We start from the raw sequence: 22,993 nt of genomic DNA on the forward strand, positions 1-22,993 counted from the left end.
CTTTTTAAATATATTTTTCTTTTCTTTTTTTACATTTTTTAAAGATATTTTTATCCTTTATTCCCACACTTACTACGAACTTTTCCAAATCTTATACTACTAAAATAAAATTTTATGTCAAAATATTTCTATATTCAAGAGAAATTTTAGGAGTCGAGTTCACGCACATGCGCAGAATTCATTCCTATTCAAAACATTGTGCTTTTAGACCAGAATGACACCACGTTAAAACTTTTAGTGGATAATCATAATGAGAGTCTTAGACCATTCAGACGCGCTGCGAGTACGAAGCTTCGTGGCCAGATCGGCCGCACCAGCCACCTAGTTTTGCTGGTCTTCAGTTCGAGTCTCGAAACTGAGAACTTTTTCAATATATTTTTCTTTTCATTTTTTTTAGATATTTTTATCCTTTATTCCCACACTTACTACGAACTTTTCCAAATCTTATACTACTAAAATAAAATTTTATGTCAAAATATTTCTATATTCAAGAGAAATTTTAAGAGTCGAGTTCACGCACATGCGCAGAATTCATTAATATTCAAAACATTGTGCTTTTAAACCAGAATGACACCACTTTAAAACTTTTAGTGGATAATCATAATGAGAGTCTTAGACCATTCAGACGCGCTGCGGGTACGAAGATTCGTGGCCAGATCGGCAGCACGAGCCATCTAGTTTTGCTGGTCTTTAGTTCCAGTCTCGAAACTGAGAACTTTTTAAATATATTTTTCTTTTCTTTTTTTTACATTCTTCTTAGATATTTTTATCTTTTATTCCCACACTTACTACGAATTTTTCCAAATCTTATACTACTAAAATAAAATTTTATGTCAAAATATTTCTATATTCAAGAGAAATTTTAGGAGTCGAGTTCACGCACATGCGCAGAATTCATTCCTATTCAAAACATTGGGCTTTTAGACCAGAATGACACCACGTTAAACCTTTTAGTGGATAATCATAATGAGAGTCTTAGATCATTCAGACGCGCTGCGGGTACGAAGATTCGTGGCCAGATCGGCAGCACGAGCCGTCTAGTTTTGCTGGTCTCCAGTTCGAGTCTCGAAACGGAGAACTTTTTCAATATATTTTTCTTTTCTTTTTTTTACATTTTTTTTAGATATTTTTATCCTTTATTCCCACACTTACTACGAACTTTTTCAAATCTTATACTAGTAAAATAAAATTTTATGTCAAAACATTTCTATATTCAAGAGAAATTTTAGGAGTCGAGTTCACGCACATGCGCAGAATTCATTCCTATTCAAAACATTGTGCTTTTAGACCAGAATGACACCACGTTAAAACTTTTAGTGGATAATCATAATGAGAGTCTTAGACCATTCAGACGCGCTGCGGGTACGAAGCTTCGTGACCAGATCTGCATCACGAGCCATCTAGTTTTGCTGGTCTTCAGTTCGAGTCTCGAAACTGAGAACTTTTTAAATATATTTTTCTTCTCTTTTTTTTACATTTTTTTACATATTTTTATCCTTTATTCCCACACTTACTACGAACTTTTCCAAAACTTATACTACTAAAATAAAATTTAATGTCAAAATATTTCTATATTCAAGAGAAATTTTAGGAGTCGAGTTCACGCACATGCGCAGAATTCATTCCTATTCAAAACATCGTGCTTTTAGACCAGAATGACACCACGTTAAAACTTTTAGTGGATAATCATAATAAGAGTTTTAGACCATTCAGACGCGCTGCGGGTACGAAGCTTCATGGCCAGATCGGCAGCACGGGCCATCTAGTTTTGCTGGTCTTCAGTTCGAGTCTAAAAACTGAGAACTTTTTAAATATATTTTTCTTTTCTTTTTTTTACATTTTTTTTAGATATTTTTATCCTTTATTCCCACACTTACTACGAACTTTTCCAAATCTTATACTACTAAAATAAAATTTTATGTCAAAATATTTCTATATTCAAGAGAAATTTTAGAAGTCGAGTTCACGCACATGCGCAGAATTGATTCCTATTCAAAACATTGTGCTTTTAGACCAGAATGACAGCACGTTAAAACTTTTAGTGGATAATCATAATGAGAGTCTTAGACCATTCAGACGCGCTGCGGGTACGAAGATTCGTGGCCAGATCGGCAGCACGAGCCATCTAGTTTTGCTGGTCTTCAGTTCGAGTCTCGAAACTAAGAACTTTTTAAATATATTTTTCTTTTCTTTTTTTTACATTATTCTTAGATATTTTTATCCTTTATTCCCACACTTACTACGAACTTTTCCAAATCTTATACTACTAAAATAAAATTTTATGTCAAAATATTTCTATATTCAAGAGAAATTTTAGGAGTCGAGTTCACGCACATGCGCAGAATTCATTCCTATTCAAAACATTGTGCTTTTAGACCAGAATGACACCACGTTAAAACTTTTAGTGGATAATCATAATGAGAGTCTTAGACCATTCAGACGCGCTGCGGGTACGAAGCTTCGTGACCAGATCGGCATCACGAGCCATCTAGTTTTGCTGGTCTTCAGTTCGAGTCTAAAAACTGAGAACTTTTTAAATATATTTTTCTTTTCTTTTTTTTTTACATTTTTTTTAGATATTTTTATCCTTTATTCCCACACTTACTACGAACTTTTCCAAATCTTATACTACTAAAATAAAATTTTATGTCAAAATATTTCTATATTCAAGAGAAATTTTAAGAGTCGAGTTCACGCACATGCGCAGAATTCATTAACATTCAAAACATTGTGCTTTTAAACCAGAATGACACCACTTTAAAACTTTTAGTGGATAATCATAATGAGAGTCTTAGACCATTCAGACGCGCTGCGGGTACGAAGCTTCGTGGCCAGATCGGCAGCACGAGCCATCTAGTTTTGCTGGTCTTCAGTTCGAGTCTCGAAACTGAGAACTTTTTAAATATATTTTTCTTTTCTTTTTTTTATATTCTTCTTAGATATTTTTATCCTTTATTCCCACACTTACTACGAACTTTTCCAAATCTTATACTAGTAAAATAAAATTTTATGTGAAAACATTTCTATATTCAAGAGAAATTTTAGGAGTCGAGTTCACGCACATGCGCAGAATTCATTCCTATTCAAAACATTGTGCTTTTAGACCCGAATGACACCACGTTAAAACTTTTAGTGGATAATCATAATAAGAGTCTTACACCATTCAGACGCGCTGCGGGTACGAAGCTTCAAGGCGAGATCGGCAGCACGAGCCATCTAGTTTTGCTGGTCTTCAGTTCGAGTCTAAAAACTGAGAACTTTTTAAATATATTTTTCTTTTCCTTTTTTTACATTTTTTTAGATATTTTTATCCTTTATTCCCACACTTACTACGAACTTTTCCAAATCTTATACTACTAAAATAAAATTTTATGTCAAAATATTTCTATATTCAAGAGAAATTTTATTAGTCGAGTTCACGCACATGCGCAGAATTCATTCCTATTCAAAACATCGTGCTTTTAGACCAGAATGACACCACGTTAAAACTTTTAGTGGATAATCATAATGAGAGTCTTAGACCATTGAGACGCGCTGCGGGTACGAAGCTTCGTGGCCAGATCGGCAGCACGAGCCATCTAGTTTTGCTGGTCTTCAGTTCGAGTCTCGAAACTGAGAACTTTTTAAATATATTTTTCTATTCTTTTTTTTATATTCTTCTTAGATATTTTTATCCTTTATTCCCACACTTACTACGAACTTTTCCAAATCTTATACTAGTAAAATAAAATTTTATGTGAAAACATTTCTATATTCAAGAGAAATTTTAGGAGTCGAGTTCACGCACATGCGCAGAATACATTCCTATTCAAAACATTGTGCTTTTAGACCAGAATGACACCACGTTAAAACTTTTAGTGGATAATCATAATGAGAGTCTTAGACCATTCAGACGCGCTGCGGGTACGAAGCTTCGTGGCCAGATCGGCATCACGAGCCATCTAGTTTTGCTGGTCTTCAGTTCGATTCTCGAAACTGAGAACTTTTTCAATATATTTTTCTTTTCTTTTTTTTACATTTTTTTTAGATATTTTTATCCTTTATTCCCACACTTACTACGAACTTTTCCAAATCTTATACTAGTAAAATAAAATTTTATGTCAAAACATTTCTATATTCAAGAGAAATTTTAGGAATCGAGTTCACGCACATGCGCAGAATTCATTCCTAATCAAAACATTGTGCTTTTAGACCAGAATGACACCACGTTAAAACTTTTAGTGGATAATCATAATGAGAGTCTTAGACCATTCATACGCGCTGCGGGTACGAAGCTTCGTGGCCAGATCGGCATCACGAGCCATCTAGTTTTGCTGGTCTTCAGTTCGAGTCTCGAAACTGAGAACTTTTTAAATATATTTTTCTTCTCTTTTTTTTACATTTTTTTTAGATATTTTTATCCTTTATTCCCACATTTACTACGAACTTTTCCAAAACTTATACTACTAAAATAAAATTTAATGTCAAAATATTTCTATATTCAAGAGAAATTTTAGGAGTCGAGTTCACGCACATGCGCAGAATTCATTCCTATTCAAAACATCGTGCTTTTAGACCAGAATGACACCACGTTAAATCTTTTAGTGGATAATAATAATGAGAGTCTTAGACCATTCAGACGCGCTGCGGGTACGAAGCTTCGTGGCCAGATCGGCAGCACGAGCCATCTAGTTTTGCTGGTCTTCAGTTCGAGTCTCGAAACTGAGAACTTTTTAAATATATTTTCCTTTTCTTTTTTTTACATTTTTTAAAGATATTTTTATCTTTTTTATCCCACACTTACTACGAACTTTTCCAAATCTTATACTACTAAAATAAAATTTTATGTCAAAATATTTCTATATTCAAGAGAAATTTTAGGAGTCGAGTTCACGCACATGCGCAGAATTCATTCCTATTCAAAACATTGTGGTTTTAGACCAGAATGACACCACGTTAAAACTTGTAGTTTATAATCATAATAAGAGTCTTAGACCATTCAGGCGCGCTGTGGGTACGAAGCTTCATGGCCAGATCGGCAGCACGAGCCATCTAGTTTTGCTGGTCTTCAGTTCGAGTCTCGAAACTGAGAACTTTTTCAATATATTTTTCTTTTCATTTTTTTTAGATATTTTTATCCTTTATTCCCACACTTACTACGAACTTTTCCAAATCTTATACTACTAAAATAAAATTTTATGTCAAAATATTTCTATATTCAAGAGAAATTTTAGGAGTCGTGTTCACGCACATGCGCAGAATTCATTCCTATTCAAAACATTGTGGTTTTAGACCAGAATGACACCACGTTAAAACTTGTAGTTTATAATCATAATAAGAGTCTTAGACCATTCAGGCGCGCTGCGGGTACGAAGTTTCATGGCCAGATCGGCAGCACGAGCCATCTAGTTTTGCTGGTCTTCAGTTCGAGTCTCGAAACTGAGAACTTTTTCAATATATTTTTCTTTTCATTTTTTTTAGATATTTTTATCCTTTATTCCCACACTTACTACGAACTTTTCCAAATCTTATACTACTAAAATAAAATTTTATGTCAAAATATTTCTATATTCAAGAGAAATTTTAGGAATCGAGTTCACGCATATGCGCAGAATTCATTACTATTCAAAACATTGTGCTTTTAGACCAGAATGACACCACGTTAAAACTTTTAGTGGATAATCATAATGAGAGTCTTAGACCATTCAGACGCGCTGCGGGTACGAAGCTTCATGGCCAGATCGGCAGCACGAGCCATCTAGTTTTGCTGGTCTTCAGTTCGAGTCTAAAAACTGAGAACTTTTTAAATATATTTTTCTTTTCTTTTTTTTACATTTTTTTTAGATATTTTTATCCTTTATTCCCACACTTACTACGAACTTTTCCAAATCTTATACTACTAAAATAAAATTTAATGTCAAAATATTTCTATATTCAAGAGAAATTTTAGGAGTCGAGTTCACGCACATGCGCAGAATTCATTCCTATTCAAAACATTGTGGTTTTAGACCAGAATGACACCACGTTAAAACTTTTAGTGGATAATCATAATAAGAGTCTTAGACCATTCAGACGCACTGCGGGTACGAAGCTTCATGGCCAGATCGGCAGCACGAGCCATCTAGTTTTGCTGGTCTTCAGTTCGAGTCTAAAAACTGAGAACTTTTTAAATATATTTTTCTTTTCTTTTTTTTACATTTTTTTTAGATATTTTTATCCTTTATTCCCACACTTACTACGAACTTTTCCAAATCTTATACTACTAAAATAAAATTTTATGTCAAAATATTTCTATATTCAAGAGAAATTTTAGGAGTCGAGTTCACGCACATGCGCAGAATTCATTCCTATTCAAAACATTGTGCTTTTAGACCAGAATGACCCCACGTTAAAACTTTTAGTGGATAATCATAATGAGAGTCTTAGACCATTCAGACGCGCTGCGAGTACGAAGCTTCATGGCCCGATCGGCAGCACAAGCCACCTAGTTTTTCTGGTCTTCAGTTCGAGTCTCGAAACTGAGAACTTTTTCAATATATTTTTCTTTTCATTTTTTTTAGATATTTTTATCCTTTATTCCCACACTTACTACGAACTTTTCCAAATCTTATACTACTAAAATAAAATTTTATGTCAAAATATTTCTATATTCAAGAGAAATTTTAGGAGTCGAGTTCACGCACATGCGCAGAATTCATTCCTATTCAAAACATTGTGGTTTTAGACCAGAATGACACCACGTTAAAACTTGTAGTTTATAATCATAATAAGAGTCTTAGACCATTCAGGCGCGCTGCGGGTACGAAGTTTCATGGCCAGATCGGCAGCACGAGCCATCTAGTTTTGCTGGTCTTCAGTTCGAGTCTCGAAACTGAGAACTTTTTCAATATATTTTTCTTTTCATTTTTTTTAGATATTTTTATCCTTTATTCCCACACTTACTACGAACTTTTCCAAATCTTATACTACTAAAATAAAATTTTATGTCAAAATATTTCTATATTCAAGAGAAATTTTAGGAGTCGAGTTCACGCATATGCGCAGAATTCATTACTATTCAAAACATTGTGCTTTTAGACCAGAATGACACCACGTTAAAACTTTTAGTGGATAATCATAATGAGAGTCTTAGACCATTCAGACGCGCTGCGGGTACGAAGCTTCGTGGCCAGATCGGCAGCACGAGCCATCTAGTTTTGCTGGTCTTCAGTTCGAGTCTCGAAACTGAGAACTTTTTCAGTATATTTTTCTTTTCTTTTTTTTACATTTTTTTTAGATATTTTTATCCTTTATTCCCACATTTACTACGAACTATTCCAAATCTTATACTAGTAAAATAAAATTTTATGTCAAAACATTTCTATATTCAAGAGAAATTTTAGGAGTCGAGTTCATGCACATGCGCAGAATTCATTCCTATTCAAAACATTGTGCTTTTAGACCAGAATGACACCACGTTAAAACTTTTAGTGGATAATCATAATGAGAGTCTTAGACCATTCAGACGCGCTGCGGGTACGAAGCTTCGTGGCCAGATCGGCAGCACGAGCCATCTAGTTTTGCTGGTCTCCAGTTCGAGTCTCGAAACTGAGAACTTTTTAAATATATTTTCCTTTTCTTTTTTTTACATTTTTTAAAGATATTTTTATCTTTTTTATCCCACACTTACTACGAACTTTTCCAAATCTTATACTACTAAAATAAAATTTTATGTCAAAATATTTCTATATTCAAGAGAAATTTTAGGAGTCGAGTTCACGCATATGCGCAGAATTCATTCCTATTCAAAACATTGTGGTTTTAGACCAGAATGACACCACGTTAAAACTTTTAGTGGATAATCATAATAAGAGTCTTAGACCATTCAGACGCGCTGCGGGTACGAAGCTTCATGGCCAGATCGGCAGCGCGAGCCATCTAGTTTTGCTGGTCTTCAGTTCGAGTCTAAAAACTGAGAACTTTTTAAATATATTTTTCTTTTCTTTTTTTTACATTTTTTTTAGATATTTTTATCCTTTATTCCCACACTTACTACGTACTTTTCCAAATCTTATACTACTAAAATAAAATTTTATGTCAAAATATTTCTATATTCAAGAGAAATTTTAGGAGTCGAGTTCACGCACATGCGCAGAATTCATTCCTATTCAAAACATTGTGCTTTTAGACCAGAATGACACCACGTTAAAACCTTTAGTGGATAATCATAATGAGAGTCTTAGACCATTCAGACGCGCTGCGAGTACGAAGCTTCGTGGCCCGATCGGCAGCACAAGCCACCTAGTTTTGCTGGTCTTCAGTTCGAGTCTCGAAACTGAGAACTTTTTCAATATATTTTTCTTTTCATTTTTTTTAGATATTTTTATCCTTTATTCCCACACTTACTACGAACTTTTCCAAATCTTATACTACTAAAATAAAATTTAATGTCAAAATATTTCTATATTCAAGAGAAATTTTAGGAGTCGAGTTCACGCATATGCGCAGAATTCATTCCTATTCAAAACATTGTGGTTTTAGACCAGAATGACACCACGTTAAAACTTTTAGTGGATAATCATAATAAGAGTCTTAGACCATTCAGACGCGCTGCGGGTACGAAGCTTCATGGCCAGATCGGCAGCACGAGCCATCTAGTTTTGCTGGTCTTCAGTTCGAGTCTAAAAACTGAGAACTTTTTAAATATATTTTTCTTTTCTTTTTTTTACATTTTTTTTAGATATTTTTATCCTTTATTCCCACACTTACTACGTACTTTTCCAAATCTTATACTACTAAAATAAAATTTTATGTCAAAATATTTCTATATTCAAGAGAAATTTTAGGAGTCGAGTTCACGCACATGCGCAGAATTCATTCCTATTCAAAACATTGTGCTTTTAGACCAGAATGACACCACGTTAAAACCTTTAGTGGATAATCATAATGAGAGTCTTAGACCATTCAGACGCGCTGCGAGTACGAAGCTTCGTGGCCCGATCGGCAGCACAAGCCACCTAGTTTTGCTGGTCTTCAGTTCGAGTCTCGAAACTGAGAACTTTTTCAATATATTTTTCTTTTCATTTTTTTTAGATATTTTTATCCTTTATTCCCACACTTACTACGAACTTTTCCAAATCTTATACTAGTAAAATAAAATTTTATGTCAAAACATTTCTATATTCAAGAGAAATTTTAGGAGTCGAGTTCACGCACATGCGCAGAATTCATTCCTATTCAAAACATTGTGCTTTTAGACCAGAATGACACCACGTTAAAACTTTTAGTGGATAATCATAATGAGAGTCTTAGACCATTCAGACGCGCTGCGGGTACGAAGCTTCGTGGCCAGATCGGCAGCACGAGCCATCTAGTTTTGCTGGTCTTCAGTTCGAGTCTCGAAACTGAGAACTTTTCAATATATTTTTCTTTTTTTTTTTACATTTTTTTTTTAGATATTTTTATCCTTTATTCCCACACTTACTACGAACTTTCCCAAATCTTATACTAGTAAAATAAAATTTTATGTCAAAAAATTTCTATATTAAAGAGAAATTTTAGTAGTCGAGTTCACGCACATGCGCAGAATTCATTCCTATTCAAAACATCGTGCTTTTAGACCAGAATGACACCACGTTAAAACTTTTAGTGGATAATCATAATGAGAGTCTTAGACCATTCAGACGCGCTGCGGGTACGAAGCTTCGTGGCCAGATCGGCAGCACGAGCCATCTAGTTTTGCTGGTCTCCAGTTCGAGTCTCGAAACTGAGAACTTTTTCAATATATTTTTCTTTTCTTTTTTTTACATTTTTTTTAGATATTTTTATCCTTTATTCCCACACTTACTACGAACTTTTCCAAATCTTATACTAGTAAAATAAAATTTTATGTCAAAAAATTTCTATATTAAAAAGAAATTTTAGTAGTCGAGTTCACGCACATGCGCAGAATTCATTCCTATTCAAAACATTGTGCATTTAGACCAGAATGACACCACGTTAAAACTTTTAGTGGATAATCATAATGAGAGTCTTAGACCATTCAGACGCGCTGCGGGTACGAAGCTTTGTGGCCAGATCGGCATCACGAGCCATCTAGTTTTGCTGGTCTTCAGTTCGAGTCTCGAAACTGAGAACTTTTTAAATATATTTTTCTTCTCTTTTTTTTTACATTTTTTTTAGATATTTTTATCCTTTATTCCCACACTTACTACGAACTTTTCCAAAACTTATACTACTAAAATAAAATTTAATGTCAAAATATTTCTATATTCAAGAGAAATTTTAGGAGTCGAGTTCACGCACATGCGCAGAATTCATTCCTATTCAAAACATCGTGCTTTTAGACCAGAATGACACCACGTTAAAACTTTTAGTGTATAATCATAATGAGAGTCTTAGACCATTCAGACACGCTGCGGGTACGAAGCTTCGTGGCCAGATCGGCAGCACGAGCCATCTAGTTTTGCTGGTCTTCAGTTCGAGTCTCGAAACTGAGAACTTTTTAAATATATTTTCCTTTTCTTTTTTTTACATTTTTTAAAGATATTTTTATCCTTTATTCCCACACTTACTACGAACTTTTCCAAATCTTATACTACTAAAATAAAATTTTATGTCAAAATATTTCTATATTCAAGAGAAATTTTAGGAGTCGAGTTCACGCACATGCGCAGAATTCATTCCTATTCAAAACATTGTGGTTTTAGACCAGAATGACACCACGTTAAAACTTTTAGTGGATAATCATAATAAGAGTCTTAGACCATTCAGACGCGCTGCGGGTACGAAGATTCGTGGCCAGATCGGCCTCACGAGCCATCTAGTTTTGCTGGTCTTCAGTTCGAGTCTCGAAACTGAGAACTTTTTAAATATATTTTTCTTCTCTTTTTTTTACATTTTTTTTAGATATTTTTATCCTTTATTTCCACACTTACTACGAAGTTTTCCAAAACTTATACTACTAAAATAAAATTTAATGTCAAAATATTTCTATATTCAAGGGAAATTTTAGGAGTCGAGTTCACGCACATGCGCAGAATTCATTCCTATTCAAAACATCGTGCTTTTAGACCAGAATGACACCACTTTAAAACTTTTAGTGGATAATCATAATGAGAGTCTTAGACCATTCAGACGCGCTGCGGGTACGAAGCTTCGTGGCCAGATCGGCAGCACGAGCCATCTAGTTTTGCTGGTCTTCAGTTCGAGTCTCGAAACTGAGAACTTTTTAAATATATTTTCCTTTTCTTTTTTTTACATTTTTTTTAGATATTTTTATCCTTTATTCCCACACTTACTACGAACTTTTCCAAATCTTATACTAGTAAAATAAAATTTTATGTCAAAATATTTCTATATTCAAGAGAAATTTTAGTAGTCGAGTTCACGCACATGCGCAGAATTCATTCCTATTCAAAACATTGTGCATTTAGACCAGAATGACACCACGTTAAAACTTTTAGTGGATAATCATAATGAGAGTCTTAGACCATTCAGACGCGCTGCGGGTACGAAGCTTCGTGGCCAGATCGGCATCACGAGCCATCTAGTTTTGCTGGTCTTCAGTTCGAGTCTCGAAACTGAGAACTTTTTAAATATATTTTTCTTCTCTTTTTTTTACATTTTTTTTAGATATTTTTATCCTTTATTCCCACACTTACTACGAACTTTTCCAAAACGTATACTACTAAAATAAAATTTAATGTCAAAATATTTCTATATTCAAGAGAAATTTTAGGAGTCGAGTTCACGCACATGCGCAGAATTCATTCCTATTCAAAACATCGTGCTTTTAGACCAGAATGACACCACGTTAAAACTTTTAGTGGATAATCATAATGAGAGTCTTAGACCATTCAGACACGCTGCGCTTACGAAGCTTCGTGGCCAGATCGGCAGCACGAGCCATCTAGTTTTGCTGGTCTTCAGTTCGAGTCTCGAAACTGAGAACTTTTTAAATATATTTTCCTTTTCTTTTTTTTACATTTTTTAAAGATATTTTTATCCTTTTTATCCCACACTTACTACGAACTTTTCCAAATCTTATACTACTAAAATAAAATTTTATGTCAAAATATTTCTATATTCAAGAGAAATTTTAGGAGTCGAGTTCACGCACATGCGCAGAATTCATTCCTATTCAAAACATTGTGCATTTAGACCAGAATGACACCACGTTAAAACTTTTAGTGGATAATCAAAATGAGAGTCTTAGACCATTCAGACGCGCTGCGGGTACGAAGCTTCGTGGCCAGATCGGCATCACGAGCCATCTAGTTTTGCTGGTCTTCAGTTCGAGTCTCGAAACTGAGAACTTTTTAAATATATTTTTCTTCTCTTTTTTTTATATTTTTTTTAGATATTTTTATCCTTTATTCCCACACTTACTACGAACTTTTCCAAAACTTATACTACTAAAATAAAATTTAATGTCAAAATATTTCTATATTCAAGAGAAATTTTAGGAGTCGAGTTCACGCACATGCGCAGAATTCATTCCTATTCAAAACATCGTGCTTTTAGACCAGAATGACACCACGTTAAAACTTTTAGTGGATAATCATAATGAGAGTCTTAGACCATTCAGACGCGCTGCGGGTACGAAGCTTCGTGGCCAGATCGGCCTCACGAGCCATCTAGTTTTGCTGGTCTTCAGTTCGAGTCTCGAAACTGAGAACTTTTTAAATATATTTTTCTTCTCTTTTTTTTTACATTTTTTTTTAGATATTTTTATCCTTTATTCCCACACTTACTACGAACTTTCCCAAATCTTATACTAGTAAAATAAAATTTTATGTCAAAATATTTCTATATTCAAGAAAACTTTTAGGAGTCGAGTTCATGCACATGCGCAGAATTCATTCCTATTCAAAACATTGTGCTTTTAGACCAGAATGACACCACGTTAAAACTTTTAGTGGATAATCATAATGAGAGTCTTAGACCATTCAGACGCGCTGCGGGTACGAAGCTTCGTGGCCAGATCGGCAGCATGAGCCATCTAGTTTTGCTGGTCTCCAGTTCGAGTCTCGAAACTGAGAACTTTTTCAATATATTTTTCTTTTCTTTTTTTTACATTTTTTTTAGATATTTTTATCCTTTATTCCCACACTTACTACGAACTTTTCCAAATCTTATACTAGTAAAATAAAATTTTATGTCAAAAAATTTCTATATTAAAGAGAAATTTTAGTAGTCGAGTTCACGCACATGCGCAGAATTCATTCCTATTCAAAACATTGTGCATTTAGACCAGAATGACACCACGTTAAAACTTTTAGTGGATAATCATAATGAGAGTCTAAGACCATTCAGACGCGCTGCGGGTACGAAGCTTCGTGGCCAGATCGGCAGCACGAGCCATCTAGTTTTGCTGGTCTCCAGTTCGAGTCTCGAAACTGAGAACTTTTTCAATATATTTTTCTTTTCTTTTTTTTACATTTTTTTTAGATATTTTTATCCTTTATTCCCACACTTACTACGAACTTTTCCAAATCTTATACTAGTAAAATAAAATTTTATGTCAAAAAATTTCTATATTAAAGAGAAATTTTAGTAGTCGAGTTCACGCACATGCGCAGAATTCATTCCTATTCAAAACATTGTGCATTTAGACCAGAATGACACCACGTTAAAACTTTTAGTGGATAATCATAATGAGAGTCTTAGACCATTCAGACGCGCTGCGGGTACGAAGCTTTGTGGCCAGATCGGCATCACGAGCCATCTAGTTTTGCTGGTCTTCAGTTCGAGTCTCGAAACTGAGAACTTTTTAAATATATTTTTCTTCTCTTTTCTTTTACATTTTTTTTAGATATTTTTATCCTTTATTCCCACACTTACTACGAACTTTTCCAAAACTTATACTACTAAAATAAAATTTAATGTCAAAATATTTCTATATTCAAGAGAAATTTTAGGAGTCGAGTTCACGCACATGCGCAGAATTCATTCCTATTCAAAACATCGTGCTTTTAGACCAGAATGACACCACGTTAAAACGTTTAGTGGATAATCATAATGAGAGTCTTAGACCATTCAGACGCGCTGCAGGTACGAAGCTTCGTGGCCAGATCGGCAGCACGAGCCATCTAGTTTTGCTGGTCTCCAGTTCGAGTCTCGAAACTGAGAACTTTTTCAATATATTTTTCTTTTCTTTTTTTTACATTTTTTTTAGATATTTTTATCCTTTATTCCCACACTTACTACGAACTTTTCCAAATCTTATACTAGTAAAATAAAATTTTATGTCAAAAAATTTCTATATTCAAGAGAAATTTTAGTAGTCGAGTTCACGCACATGCGCAGAATTCATTCCTATTCAAAACATTGTGCATTTAGACCAGAATGACACCACGTTAAAACTTTTAGTGTATAATCATAATGAGAGTCTTAGACCATTCAGACACGCTGCGGGTACGAAGCTTCGTGGCCAGATCGGCAGCACGAGCCATCTAGTTTTGCTGGTCTTCAGTTCGAGTCTCGAAACTGAGAACTTTTTAAATATATTTTCCTTTTCTTTTTTTTACATTTTTTAAAGATATTTTTTTTAGGAGTCGAGTTCACGCACATGCGCAGAATTCATTCCTATTCAAAACATTGTGGTTTTAGACCAGAATGACACCACGTTAAAACTTTTAGTGGATAATCATAATAAGAGTCTTAGACCATTCAGACGCGCCGCTGGTACGAAGCTTCCTTTCCAGATCGGCAGCACGAGCCATATAGTTTTGCTGGTCTTCAGTTCGAGTCTAAAAACTGAGAACTTTTTTAATATATTTTTCTTTTCTTTTTTTTCCATTTTTTTTAGATATTTTTATCCTTTATTCCCACACTTACTACGAACTTTTCCAAATCTTATACTACTAAAATAAAATTTTATGTCAAAATATTTCTATATTCAAGAGAAATTTTAGGAGTCGAGTTCACGCACATGCGCAGAATTCATTCCTATTCAAAACATTGTGCATTTAGACCAGAATGACACCACGTTAAAACTTTTAGTGGATAATCATAATGAGAGTCTTAGACCATTCAGACGCGCTGCGGGTACGAAGCTTTGTGGCCAGATCGGCATCACGAGCCATCTAGTTTTGCTGGTCTTCAGTTCGAGTCTCGAAACTGAGAACTTTTTAAATATATTTTTCTTCTCTTTTTTTTTACATTTTTTTTAGATATTTTTATCCTTTATTCCCACACTTACTACGAACTTTTCCAAAACTTATACTACTAAAATAAAATTTAATGTCAAAATATTTCTATATTCAAGAGAAATTTTAGGAGTCGAGTTCACGCACATGCGCAGAATTCATTCCTATTCAAAACATCGTGCTTTTAGACCAGAATGACACCACGTTAAAACTTTTAGTGGATAATCATAATGAGAGTCTTAGACCATTCAGACGCGCTGCGGGTACGAAGCTTCGTGGCCAGATCGGCAGCACGAGCCATCTAGTTTTCCTGGTCTCCAGTTCGAGTCTCGAAACTGAGAACTTTTTCAATATATTTTTCTTTTCTTTTTTTTACATTTTTTTTAGATATTTTTATCCTTTATTCCCACACTTACTACGAACTTTTCCAAATCTTATACTAGTAAAATAAAATTTTATGTCAAAAAATTTCTATATTAAAGAGAAATTTTAGTAGTCGAGTTCACGCACATGCGCAGAATTCATTCCTATTCAAAACATTGTGCATTTAGACCAGAATGACACCACGTTAAAACTTTTAGTGGATAATCATAATGAGAGTCTTAGACCATTCAGACGCGCTGCGGGTACGAAGCTTCGTGGCCAGATCGGCAGCACGAGCCATCTAGTTTTGCTGGTCTCCAGTTCGAGTCTCGAAACTGAGAACTTTTTAAATATATTTTTCTTCTCTTTTTTTTTACATTTTTTTTAGATATTTTTATCCTTTATTCCCACACTTACTACGAACTTTTCCAAAACTTATACTACTAAAATAAAATTTTATGTCAAAAAATTTCTATATTAAAGAGAAATTTTAGTAGTCGAGTTCACGCACATGCGCAGAATTCATTCCTATTCAAAACATTGTGCATTTAGACCAGAATGACACCACGTTAAAACGTTTAGTGGATAATCATAATGAGAGTCTTAGACCATTCAGACGCGCTGCGGGTACGAAGCTTCGTGGCCAGATCGGCAGCACGAGCCATCTAGTTTTGCTGGTCTCCAGTTCGAGTCTCGAAACTGAGAACTTTTTAAATATATTTTTCTTCTCTTTTTTTTAACATTTTTTTTAGATATTTTTATCCTTTATTCCCACACTACGAACTTTTCCAAAACTTATACTACTAAAATAAAATTTAATGTCAAAATATTTCTATATTCAAGAGAAATTTTAGGAGTCGAGTTCACGCACATGCGCAGAATTCATTCCTATTCAAAACATCGTGCTTTTAGACCAGAATGACACCACGTTAAAACTTTTAGTGGATAATCATAATGAGAGTCTTAGACCATTCAGACGCGCTGCGGGTACGAAGCTTCGTGGCCAGATCGGCAGCACGAGCCATCTAGTTTTGCTGGTCTCCAGTTCGAGTCTCGAAACTGAGAACTTTTTCAATATATTTTTCTTTTCTTTTTTTTACATTTTTTTTAGATATTTTTATCCTTTATTCCCACACTTACTACGAACTTTTCCAAATCTTATACTAGTAAAATAAAATTTTATGTCAAAAAATTTCTATATTCAAGAGAAATTTTAGTAGTCGAGTTCACGCACATGCGCAGAATTCATTCCTATTCAAAACATTGTGCATTTAGACCAGAATGACACCACGTTAAAACTTTTAGTGGATAATCATAATGAGAGTCTTAGACCATTCAGACGCGCTGCGGGTACGAAGCTTCGTGGCCAGATCGGCATCACGAGCCATCTAGTTTTGCTGGTCTTCAGTTCGAGTCTCGAAACTGAGAACTTTTTAAATATATTTTTCTTCTCTTTTTTTTACATTTTTTTTAGATATTTTTATCCTTTATTCCCACACTTACTACGAACTTTTCCAAAACTTATACTACTAAAATAAAATTTAATGTCAAAATATTTTTATATTCAAGAGAAATTTTAGGAGTCGAGTTCACGCACATGCGCAGAATTCATTCCTATTCAAAACATCGTGCTTTTAGACCAGAATGACACCACGTTAAAACTTTTAGTGTATAATCATAATGAGAGTCTTAGACCATTCAGACACGCTGCGGGTACGAAGCTTCGTGGCCAGATCGGCAGCACGAGCCATCTAGTTTTGCTGGTCTTCAGTTCGAGTCTCGAAACTGAGAACTTTTTAAATATATTTTCCTTTTCTTTTTTTTACATTTTTTAAAGATATTTTTTTTAGGAGTCGAGTTCACGCACATGCGCAGAATTCATTCCTATTCAAAACATTGTGGTTTTAGACCAGAATGACACCACGTTAAAACTTTTAGTGGATAATCATAATAAGAGTCTTAGACCATTCAGACGCGCCGCTGGTACGAAGCTTCCTTTCCAGATCGGCAGCACGAGCCATCTAGTTTTGCTGGTCTTCAGTTCGAGTCTAAAAACTGAGAACTTTTTAAATATATTTTTCTTTTCTTTTTTTTCCATTTTTTTTAGATATTTTTATCCTTTATTCCCACACTTACTACGAACTTTTCCAAATCTTATACTACTAAAATAAAATTTTATGTCAAAATATTTCTATATTCAAGAGAAATTTTAGGAGTCGAGTTCACGCACATGCGCAGAATTCATTCCTATTCAAAACATTGTGGTTTTAGACCAGAATGACACCACGTTAAAACTTTTAGTGGATAATCATAATAAGAGTCTTAGACCATTCAGACGCGCTGCGGGTACGAAGATTCGTGGCCAGATCGGCCTCACGAGCCATCTAGTTTTGCTGGTCTTCAGTTCGAGTCTCGAAACTGAGAACTTTTTAAATATATTTTTCTTCTCTTTTTTTTACATTTTTTTTAGATATTTTTATCCTTTATTCCCACACTTACTACGAACTTTTCCAAAACTTATACTACTAAAATAAAATTTAATGTCAAAATATTTCTATATTCAAGAGAAATTTTAGGAGTCGAGTTCACGCACATGCGCAGAATTCATTCCTATTCAAAACATTGTGCTTTTAGACCAGAATGACACCACGTTAAAGCTTTTAGTGGATAATCATAATGAGAAGCGGGTACGAAGGTTCGAATCCCATCCTCGTCGTTTCCCGATCTTCAGTTTGAGTCCTTTCGCGAATTGAATGATGCGTCGGTACGGACTACATGTTTTAAATTACACTTGCATCGAATTGACAGGGTTTTACCCTTCGATATATGTAGTCCCAACTTGTCACAAGAATGATCCTGCTTTTTCTTTTCCTCTCTGATGGGCATTTTTTAAATTGTCAGAGAATTTTTTTGTCACGTTTTTATTTCGCGGATTTTATTAACAATTTTTTCTAAAGCCCTGCAATACTTTATCAAACTGGTGATATATTTTCTTACCTGCCCACATTTTATTCAAGGTTCCGTTCGTATTCCGCCTGGTAAAGATACCAGATGCGAGCGTTGTGGAGGCAAGCATCTGTATCCTGGCATGAAGCTCCATATTTGTAGAGTTGTGGGCAATCATTTAAAAAATTCATATCCAAGCCAGTCTTTTAACCTATGCATTATAAATTTCTGAAAAGATTTTTTAAAGGGGAAAAAAAAAAGACATTTATGAAAATCTTGCAAACTGTTTAACGCATTTATTAATTTTTTATAGATTTGAAAAATTGATTTGGTGCTTTCATTTTCGTGGTGCCCTCTGTTGACAATTGTTCGGGATTTTCAATTATTTCACGGTCTATTTCAAGTTTTGAAAACCCATCTTCGATTAAGAGTCGCAGTTTCCTTAAAAGGCTATCACTGAGAATCTTCATTGTCGCCGTGATCGTATAGTGGTTAGTACATTGCGTTGTGGCCGCAATAACCCAGGTTCGAATCCTAGTCACGGCAGAGGCTCAAATGCCTTTTCTTTTAAATAAAAAAAAATTCTGAAACATGCTCGTCTACTCCGAAATATGATCATGAATTCCACAAATACAATGGACGCATATCAAAATATTTTCTTCTCAGCTAATGACTGATATATCACTGCATTTTTGACATTAGTTTTGCATGACAAGGAAATTTTCATATCTAATCTCTTTATCCATCTGAAGAGATGACCGAAACTAAAAGGTCCGCATAATAATGCGCTTATTAGCATAATAAGAAGAGGAAATTGTGTAAAACAGTATGATATCGCAACAAAGATTTCTAGAGATAACTTTCAGCTACCTTGTAAAGTGCCATAAGTCACAACAATAACACAACACAAGAATTCTGAATAATTTATATTTGGTCTGGTCATAATCTCTCTCCTTCCCGTACAGTCTTCTCCGAAAGAGGTCAATATTCCAGTCCGGAATCGATTAAAATAATAATAGGAAAAAAATTGTCAAATATTTTTTTTATTCTGCCAATGAGTAATAACATTAGAGATTTCGGACGAGGTGGCCGAGTGGTTAAGGCGATGGACTGCTAATCCATTGGGCACTGCCCGCGTGGGTTCGAATCCCATCCTCGTCGTTTCCCGATCTTCAGTTTGAGTGTTTTCGCGAATTGAATGATGCGTCGGTACGGACTACATGTTTTAAATTACACTTGCATCGAATTGACAGGGTTTTACCCTTCGATATATGTAGTCCCAACTTGTCACAAGAATGATCCTGCTTTTTCTTTTCCTCTCTGATGGACATTTTTTAAATTGTCAGAGAATTTTTTTGTCACATTTTTATTTCGCGGATTTTATTACCAATTTCTTCTAAAGCCCTGCAATGCTTTATCAAACTGGTGATATATTTTCTTACCTGCCCACATTTTATTCATGGTTCCGTTCGTATTCCGCCTGGTAAAGATACCAGATGCGAGCGTTGTGGAGGCAAGCCTCTGTATCCTGGCATGAAGCTCCATATTTGTAGAGTTGTGGGCAATCATTTAAAAAATTCATATCCAAGCCAGTCTTTTAACCTATGCATTATAAATTTCTAAAAAGATTTTTTAAAGGGGGAAAAAAAGACATTTATGAAAATCTTTCAAACTGTTTAACGCATTTATTAATTTTGTATAGATTTGAAAAATTGATTAGGTGCTTTCGTTTTCGTGGTGCCCTCTGTTGACAATTATTCGGGATTTTCAATTATTTCACGGTCTATTTCAAGTTTTGAAAACCCTCTTCGATTAAGAGTCGCAGTTTCCTTAAAAGGCTATCACTGAGAATCTTCCTTGTCGCCGTGATCGTATAGTGGTTAGTACATTGCGTTGTGGCCGCAATAACCCAGGTTCGAATCCTGGTCACGGCAGAGGCTCAAATGCCTTTTTTTTTAAATAAAAAAAATTCTGAAACATGCTTGTCTACTCCGAAATATGATCATGAATTCCACAAATACAATGGACGCATATCAAAATATTTTCTTCTCAGCTAATGACTGATATATCACTGCATTTTTGACATTAGTTTTGCATGACAAGGAAATTTTCATATCTAATCTCTTTATCCATCTGATGAGATGACGGAAACTAAAAGGTCCGCATAAGAATGCGCTTATTAGCATAATAAGAAGAGGAAATTGTGTTAAACAGTATGATATCGCAACAAAGATTTCTAGAGATAACTTTCAGCTACCTTGTAAAGTGCCATAAGTCACAACAATAACACAACACAAGAATTCTGAATAATTTATATTTGGTCTGGTCATAATCTCTCTCCTTCCCGTACAGTCTTCTCCGAAAGAGGTCAATATTCCAGTCCGGAATCGATTAAAATAATAATAGGAAAAAAATTGTCAAATATTTTTTTTATTCTGCCAATGAGTAATAATAACATTAGAGATTTCGGACGAGGTGGCCGAGTGTTTAAGGCGATGGACTGCTAATCCATTGGGCACTGCCCGCGTGGGTTCGAATCCCATCCTCGTCGTTTCCCGATCTTCAGTTTGAGTCCTTTCGCGAATTGAATGATGCGTCGGTACGGACTACATGTTTTAAATTACACTTGCATCGAATTGACAGGGTTTTACCCTTCGATATATGTAGTCCCAACTTGTCACAAGAATGATCCTGCTTTTTCTTTTCCTCTCTGATGGGCATTTTTTAAATTGTCAGAGAATTTTTTTGTCACGTTTTTATTTCGCGGATTTTATTACCAATTTTTTCTAAAGCCCTGCAATGCTTTATCAAACTGGTGATATATTTTCTTACCTGCCCACATTTTATTCAAGGTTCCGTTCGTATTCCGCCTGGTAAAGATACCAGATGCGAGCGTTGTGGAGGCAAGCATCTGTATCCTGGCATGAAGCTCCATATTTGTAGAGTTGTGGGCAATCATTTAAAAAATTCATATCCAAGCCAGTCTTTTAACCTATGCATTATAAATTTCTGAAAAGATTTTTTAAAGGGAAAAAAAAAAAGACATTTATGAAAATCTTTCAAACTGTTTAACGCATTTATTAATTTTGTATAGATTTGAAAAATTGATTTGGTGCTTTCATTTTCGTAGTGCCCTCTGTTGACAATTGTTCGGGATTTTCAATTATTTCACGGTCTATTTCAAGTTTTGAAAACCCATCTTCGATTAAGAGTCGCAGTTTCCTTAAAAGGCTATCACTGAGAATCTTCCTTGTCGCCGTGATCGTATAGTGGTTAGTACATTGCGTTGTGGCCTCAATAACCCAGGTTCGAATCCTGGTCACGGCAGAGGCTCAAATGATTTTTTTTTTAAATAAAAAAAGAATTCTGAAACATGCTCGTCTACTCCGAAATATGATCATGAATTCCACAAATACAATGGACGCATATCAAAATATTTTCTTCTCAGCTAATGACTGATATATCACTGCATTTTTGATATTAGTTTTGCATGACAAGGAAATTTTCATATCTAATCTCTTTATCCATCTGAAGAGATGACGGAAACTAAAAGGTCCGCATAAGAATGCGCTTATTAGCATAATAAGAAGAGGAAATTGTGTTAAACAGTATGATATCGCAACAAAGATTTCTAGAGATAACTTTCAGCTACCTTGTAAAGTGCCATAAGTCACAACAATAACACAACACAAGAATTCTGAATAATTTATATTTGGTCTGGTCATAATCTCTCTCCTTCCCGTACAGTCTTCTCCGAAAGAGGTCAATATTCCAGTCCGGAATCGATTAAAATAATAATAGGAAAAAAATTGTCAAATATTTTTTTTATTCTGCCAATGAGTAATAATAACATTAGAGATTTCGGACGAGGTGGCCGAGTGGTTAAGGCGATGGACTGCTAATCCATTGGGCACTGCCCGCGTGGGTTCGAATCCCATCCTCGTCGTTTCCCGATCTTCAGTTTGAGTCCTTTCGCGAATTGAATGATGCGTCGGTACGGACTACATGTTTTAAATTACACTTGCATCGAATTGACAGGGTTTTACCCTTCGATATATGTAGTCCCAACTTGTCACAAGAATGATCCTGCTTTTTCTTTTCCTCTCTGATGGGCATTTTTTAAATTGTCAGAGAATTTTTTTGTCACGTTTTTATTTCGCGGATTTTATTACCAATTTTTTCTAAAGCCCTGCAATGCTTTATCAAACTGGTGATATATTTTCTTACCTGCCCACAAGGTTCCGTTCGTATTCCGCCTGGTAAAGATACCAGATGCGAGCGTTGTGGAGGCAAGCATCTGTATCCTGGCATGAAGCTCCATATTTGTAGAGTTGTGGGCAATCATTTAAAAAATTCATATCCAAGCCAGTCTTTTAACCTATGCATTATAAATTTCTGAAAAGATTTTTTAAAGGGGAAAAAAAAAAGACATTTATGAAAATCTTTCAAACTGTTTAACGCATTTATTAATTTTTTATAGATTTGAAAAATTGATTTGGTGCTTTCATTTTCGTGGTGCCCTCTGTTGACAATTGTTCGGGATTTTCAATTATTTCACGGTCTATTTCAAGTTT

The 22,993-nt window shown here is 34.7% G+C and overlaps 6 non-coding genes across 6 annotated transcripts; all 6 read left to right on the forward strand.

Annotated features, from left to right (window-relative positions):
* The first annotated feature begins 18,893 nt into the window (after positions 1-18,893).
* Trnah-gug (transfer RNA histidin (anticodon GUG)) lies at positions 18,894-18,965 on the forward strand. Its single transcript has one exon. It is a non-coding gene; the product is annotated as a tRNA-His (tRNA).
* A 533-nt stretch (positions 18,966-19,498) lies between these two features.
* Positions 19,499-19,580, forward strand: Trnas-gcu (transfer RNA serine (anticodon GCU)). Its single transcript has one exon. It is a non-coding gene; the product is annotated as a tRNA-Ser (tRNA).
* A 701-nt stretch (positions 19,581-20,281) lies between these two features.
* Positions 20,282-20,353, forward strand: Trnah-gug (transfer RNA histidin (anticodon GUG)). The gene has a single exon. It is a non-coding gene; the product is annotated as a tRNA-His (tRNA).
* A 535-nt stretch (positions 20,354-20,888) lies between these two features.
* Positions 20,889-20,970, forward strand: Trnas-gcu (transfer RNA serine (anticodon GCU)). Its single transcript has one exon. It is a non-coding gene; the product is annotated as a tRNA-Ser (tRNA).
* A 704-nt stretch (positions 20,971-21,674) lies between these two features.
* Positions 21,675-21,746, forward strand: Trnah-gug (transfer RNA histidin (anticodon GUG)). The gene has a single exon. It is a non-coding gene; the product is annotated as a tRNA-His (tRNA).
* Positions 21,747-22,283: 537 nt separating this feature from the next.
* On the forward strand, positions 22,284-22,365 carry Trnas-gcu (transfer RNA serine (anticodon GCU)). Its single transcript has one exon. It is a non-coding gene; the product is annotated as a tRNA-Ser (tRNA).
* The last annotated feature ends 628 nt before the right edge of the window (positions 22,366-22,993 follow it).

This window comes from Argiope bruennichi, chromosome 6 (genome assembly GCF_947563725.1).
Source record: "Argiope bruennichi chromosome 6, qqArgBrue1.1, whole genome shotgun sequence".
Lineage (NCBI taxonomy): Eukaryota > Metazoa > Arthropoda > Arachnida > Araneae > Araneidae > Argiope > Argiope bruennichi.